The following is a 6000-nucleotide window of genomic DNA, read 5'->3' as shown; positions in this document are numbered from 1 at the left end:
GGGGAGTGGGGAGAAAAGACGATGTATACCAAAACAACAACCAGCGCTTCACCGTTACGCATACGTGGACACGTTGTTGCCCCCTCTTCTCTCCTGCCCCCTTCATCGCTCCCTGCTTGACCTCCTGCTTAAGTTGATCTGATCAGGAGAGAGGGTTTGGGGCTGACAAGCCATGACGTGGCAGATGGCTTTCTTCGACTTTGAATCGACCAGTGGGGAGAGCACGATTGCTCCACGCAGATAATTCACTGAATAATGATTGTGCGTTGGTGGCGCAGGGGCTCGAGAGAGAGAGGGCATGGCTGCCGAGAGATGCTGAGAGGCGGAAACAGCTCTGAAGATCCGCAAGGGTGTTGATCAATGGGAAACTCAGCGTGAGTGAGAGAACAGGCGCAGGAGGCTCGCTGATCCACAGAGTGAGAGAGCGCGCGCGCGTGAGAGAGAGAGAGAGAGAGACTTCTCGTGTCACACACCCCGCGCTACATGTGCTAACGGACACCAGGCCGTTATTCTTGCTGGTACTCGAATAACAAACTCTCTGGTTCAGCGACGACTGAAACATATTCTCTGATTCGCGCTGTATTTCCCCTCATCTCCTTCCTTCGAGAATCACCCTACCTCTCAATATCTCTCCGCAACCTGTTCACTCTCTTGTTTTTCGGCGCCAAAAAAACCGTTACACTCTCTCTGCTATATTGAACACGTCTCTGGATCAGAAACGACTGGTACACACACTCTCTGATTCACGCTGCGTTTGCCCTCAATGCCTTCCCTCGCAAATCTCCAGCATCACTCTGCCTCTTACCATTCCTCCCACTGCATGCCCGCCCTCTTGGGAGAACGGTTCTCCCCCACAGTCTCTCTGAAGACGGGCGTTCGAAGGCGTGTGGGTCAGTGGGGCCGAGCGTAGAGGCAAGAGATCGTTCTGTGTCGTGGTGATTCGCGCCGGTGGATGTGCTGAGGTGACTGGCATCATGGACCTGGTGGACCTGGCCTCAGAGCGAGGTCGGCAGCTCGTCAACTCGGTGGCAGCCTGCTTCGGCACGTTTCCGAAGATTGCCGGCAACAATGAGGGCACCGTGTATCAGTTTAGAGACGTGATTAGTGCACGCTGGGACGACGTCGCGCAAGCCTGGCGGTTTTGAGGCCGAGGCCTCGTACCCTGCGGGCCCGGCCATGGGTATCATGACCATCACTGGACTGGTGCACCCGGACGAGAGCCCCATCTTTGGTCCTGGATCAGGCGTGCTAAGATGCTCAGATCTGCGCGTAGACCCCACCGGCATTAGCTAATAATGATGATGAGGCCCCGCTGGCCCTGTTCAGGCTCTGACGATGCGGTGGATGGCAAAAAAATCAAAAAAAAAAAATTATTAATTGATGGAGTCACAAGTTCTGCCGCCACCTCATGAGCAGCTTGATCAGACCCCGTGAGCGGCGCCATTGTCAGCTGCCCCATCGACGGAATAAAGGGCCATCGCTTGAGGAACGCACGAACTAAACAAAGTGACAACGACGACAACGGCGACAACAACAATAACAACACACACACACACACACACACACACACACACACACACAATCATGATGAAGGAAAGGCAATCAGATGGAAGAGTCGTCGTCCGACTCAGAGTCCATGTCAGCTTCCCGGATGAGCTGCATGGCCAAACGCTTGGTGTGTTCCGATGACGTCAGGTGAGCAATGGTGTGGCGACGACTGGTAATGTGCGTTGGACGACGGCGTACTGCCGTACGCGTGGCCCCCGCACGCTCAATAACATTGCTTAGATCGCTCATATTGCGTTCCTTGTCACGCATCTCCCGGACCAACTGCAGGCACAGACATGCAGATGATGAGGGCTACAGGTGGACCGTGCACCCACCAACGCGGATCGCACGACCAAGAGTGAGTCGGTCCCACTGCCAACTTACCCCTGGTACTTGGTCACTGGTCACAGCTTGAACGTCTGCCGCATCCAGCTCCAGAGCCATCTCTTTGACCCAGCCATCTTTAAAGTGCATGCTGGCATCCTTGATGATGAAGGTGTCGAATCCTAGAGAACCGCAGGAGAAGGGCACCATTGAGCGCGCGATGATGCGATCAAAGTCCGTCGACAGCCCCCTTTATTGCAGCAAAAACCAAATGGTATGGATGTTGTTGCGAGAGGCCAGGTTCATGGTAAGCAGCGGCCATACCGTAGGTTTTTGCATCGCGCGCCGTGCGGCCAACACCAACATCGACGCCCACACCACACACAAAGAGGCGCACCACGTCGTTGTCAAACAAATAGCGCAGCAAGCTAAACAAATTTGTCACAGGCACCAGAAATTAAAAAAGCACAGGGCAAGTTGGAGAACGGATGAGCACAGGGCAAACGTGAAAACTTGAATCGAGGGCAGGTGCGCTATGGGTGCAGGTGCCATCTGTCATACGTACTTGGTCTGATACTTGCGGTTCTCATCCCAAAAGCCGCTAAACTGCTCCGTTTCGGGGTGTCGCCCAGTCACAATGACGTAGTCATCCATCTTACAAGTCTGTACAAGGGCAGGCGCAGGTGTCATCGGCATCAGCATCAGCTTGATGCAGCGTTCTCGGCCCTTGTGTAGGGAAAGGCAGGAGTGGTGTGGCATACCAGTTCGGAATATGGCTTGACCCCCTCGGTTCCCACGACACAGTGCTTGGGCCAAGTGGCCTCATCCACGTGGGGAATGTGTCGGCTCATTGCCACGTGTGTATCCTCGAGCGTCTCATCCGTGTCGGCATCAGTCTCTGACTGATAAAAGGCTTTGGCCCGTGCCGTTAGTGACAACGCCGTGGGCGTCGTTCCTTCGGGGGCAAAGGAGCAATGATTGGGCGGATGGGACTCTTCCACGCGAAAAACCTGTGCCAAAAGACACACAGCGCACCATGAGCCACTGTCAGCGCGCTGACGAGAAGGGTGGTGAAAACAACGGGCATATTCGACGAACGTAATCAACGTGGCCTCGCAGCTGGTCAATGAGTTGGCACACCTCGCGGGCGCGCGAGGCATCCTATGGTCAGGCACCAAGCAGACAAGCAATGCTTAGCTCGGCGCAGGCGCAACCATCGGGAGTTGAGTTCACTGCGGTTTGTCTTTGCTGCTTGGCTCTCAGCGTGATTGGCGAACCTTGGCGGGCATGCTGCCAGTGATAAAGTCGTTCTGCATGCCGACAATGATGAGAGCCGACTTGACGTGGGCACAGTGACCCGATTCGAGCAGCAGGCTGAGACGATTGAGTCGGCAAAACGTTGCAAACGTCTCCATGGGGATGTCGTCGTCGTGGTCCGGATCCAGCAACGTGGCTACCTCCCGACTAGCCGCGGCCACATCACTATGAAGCTCGGTTGTCTACGACCCTCGGCCAGAATTCGGCACGTGAGACGGCAAGGCTGCGGTGATAAGTGGGAAACCCCATCAGGCGCGCCTTCTCACCATGTTCAGGGCTTGATTGAAACACATATCCTGGAGGATAAAGGACACGGTCTCTCGACTGGCGCTCCGATTCCTATGGGGACAAGTCAGTCCATCAGCTCGAATGCAAATGGGAGGCGTCACAGCAGTGCAAGACACCAGGTACTGACTGATAGACACCGTAACGCTTAAGCATTTGATGCAACTGAGATAAAAGCAAGCAACGAGCAAGACAAATCCAGTGAGTGCGCGTTCAGCACAACCATGCCTGCAGGAAGACCGCATGCGAGTCGCCCCAACTAAGGGGTATGGTCCACACCTCCTCAAAATCCGTGATGTAGTTGCGGTTGGGCGATTCTGAGTCGATCAAACGCATGAGTGACTTCCAGCGGCCTTCCACTAGTTGATGAATGGCCAAGTGATAACTAGTGTCAAGTCATGCCACAACACATTGACAGGAAATTGAGATTGACTTTAGGCAATTCTCGAAGCATGGTGGAGAGCCTACACGCAGCACACGCTTGCAATCATGATGCCAGAACGCCAGCATACCCAGGAACATGGGGGGCATGGCCTTGTTCGGCTTGTAGCCGCTTCCAAACGCGGTCCACAGACTTGTGGTCACCCTCTGCGTGGCTCAATCAAGGTGCCAGGCCCGAATATGGTGAGTGCCCGACAAAGACCTGGCCACAGCCAGCAGATGGCTGCCGATGAGTCACAGGCAAGTCGTTGTCGTACCAGTCTCGATGACGCGCCCGTTTTCGTCAATGGCCAGGCGCTCTAAAACAGCCTGTGCGGACCCATCAAGCAAGTCCATGAGCCCAGATACAGGTGGTGGACAACATCAGCAAGGATGCGCCAGGCTAGCCGCGTCCGGTTCTATTTAGATCGTACCTTGTAATACTTGTCTGGCAATCGGCCACAGTCGGAGCCAGGACGACCCACACGACCTGACAAGCCCACAACCAAGGCACGGCGTTCAAGGCCCAAGGTCGTATGCGCAAACTGAAGAACGCTAAGCAGGTTGGCTGATTTTTGAAACTGAAGTCGTTCATGTTCGGCAGGAGAAAAAGGAGCAAGACAAGCTCATGAGGAGAGCAAGCGCGTTACGCAGGGAAGAGCGGATGTGGGTGCAAAAGCTGGAGGGACACACCTCTTGGTAGACGTTGGTCATGAGGGCAATGAGAATGTTGAAGAGAATGATAACGGCTACGCAACATCGTGTATTGCACAAGCATGCAAGCATAAGTTTTAAACTGATTCGCAACAAACACACAAGCTGCAGAGTTGTGAATGTCGGTGCCAGGAATGTACATACTCAGGGCAACAAAAACAACAAAGAGAATGTACATGGCCGTCGGCGAAGCGCTAGCCTCCGCATCGATCGAGTCAAACTGGAGGTCTCCCAGAGTCCATTTGACCAGGGTGAACATGGCCAATTGCGTGCTGTTGGCCTCGCGAGGGAAGTCCGACTCAATGTCACGGTTTGGTGCGTGGTCATAGAGAACCTGAAAGGCCACGGCAAAGGCGACCAGCTCGACCAAAAACACCACCATCCTGCAGGCACATGTTCAATCATAAAAGTCCATTTAAACTCGAATGGAAATGGCAAGCTGAGGTAGAGGGCGTGGAAGACAAACCAGGACATCATGTTGATGGCCATGTGCTCAGTCATGAGGATAAAGTTGGAAAGCGGTTGGATACCACGAGCAAAATTGAGCATTTGCATCCAGCCCATGACTGTCACATGCAACAGCAAGAATGAGCCATCAGACAGAATCTGCCTTGTGCCGCACAACGCGCAAAGTACTCACCAGCCAAAAAGGACATGAAAGTGCGCTGGATGTTGCTGGAAACGCTGCCAATCCGCAGCACAATCACAATCAAGACACACACACGGAAGCACCAGCTCGCCACGCTACACGCCGAAGGCACGAGGATAGGTGGGCAGACGTGGCATGAGCAAGGATACAGTGAGAAAGGCCTTAGAAAAAGTCAAGCATACTTGAAGACGATGGAGCCGGCACGTAGCGAGTGGTTTCGAACTGGTGACGTCATGACGTCTGCAAGGGGACGGTGGGAAGCGCGATATTCAGGATGAGCAAAACTAGAAAGGCACCAGGCCCAATGCCGTGCCCCATGCCTCGTCTCGGCGAGATGCCAAACCTCGAAGTTCAAAGATGGTTTCCAAGAGAACAAAAACTGCCGAGAAGATTTCAAGCACCAAGCGCACGTCGCCCCGAGTTCCATCGTACACGTTTGGATCCCCCGGCGACATGAGCAGTGCTATATCAACGAGCACGAGCGGGCGCAAGAGCAACGATGATTGAGTGAGATTGGGCTTGCTCAAGCAGTCGATGACCCGCGCAGATGACTGCGAGCTTGAGCCATCAACATTCAAGCTCAGCTATGCAAAAAGACAAAGCGGAGGACTTTGACGGCAGGCACAAACCAGCGGTAACGCTGCCAGTCATCGTCAAATAAGCAAAAAAGCTGATCCAAAAGATGTGCCGGCCAGACTTGACCCATTTCTCAACCAGAATGTCACTACGGGAACAAGACCGGT

The sequence above is a fragment of the Monosiga brevicollis genome, genomic scaffold (genome assembly GCF_000002865.3).
Source record: "Monosiga brevicollis MX1 MONBRscaffold_2 genomic scaffold, whole genome shotgun sequence".
Classification (NCBI taxonomy): domain Eukaryota; class Choanoflagellata; order Craspedida; family Salpingoecidae; genus Monosiga; species Monosiga brevicollis.
Note: the sequence above shows the minus strand (reverse complement) of the source record.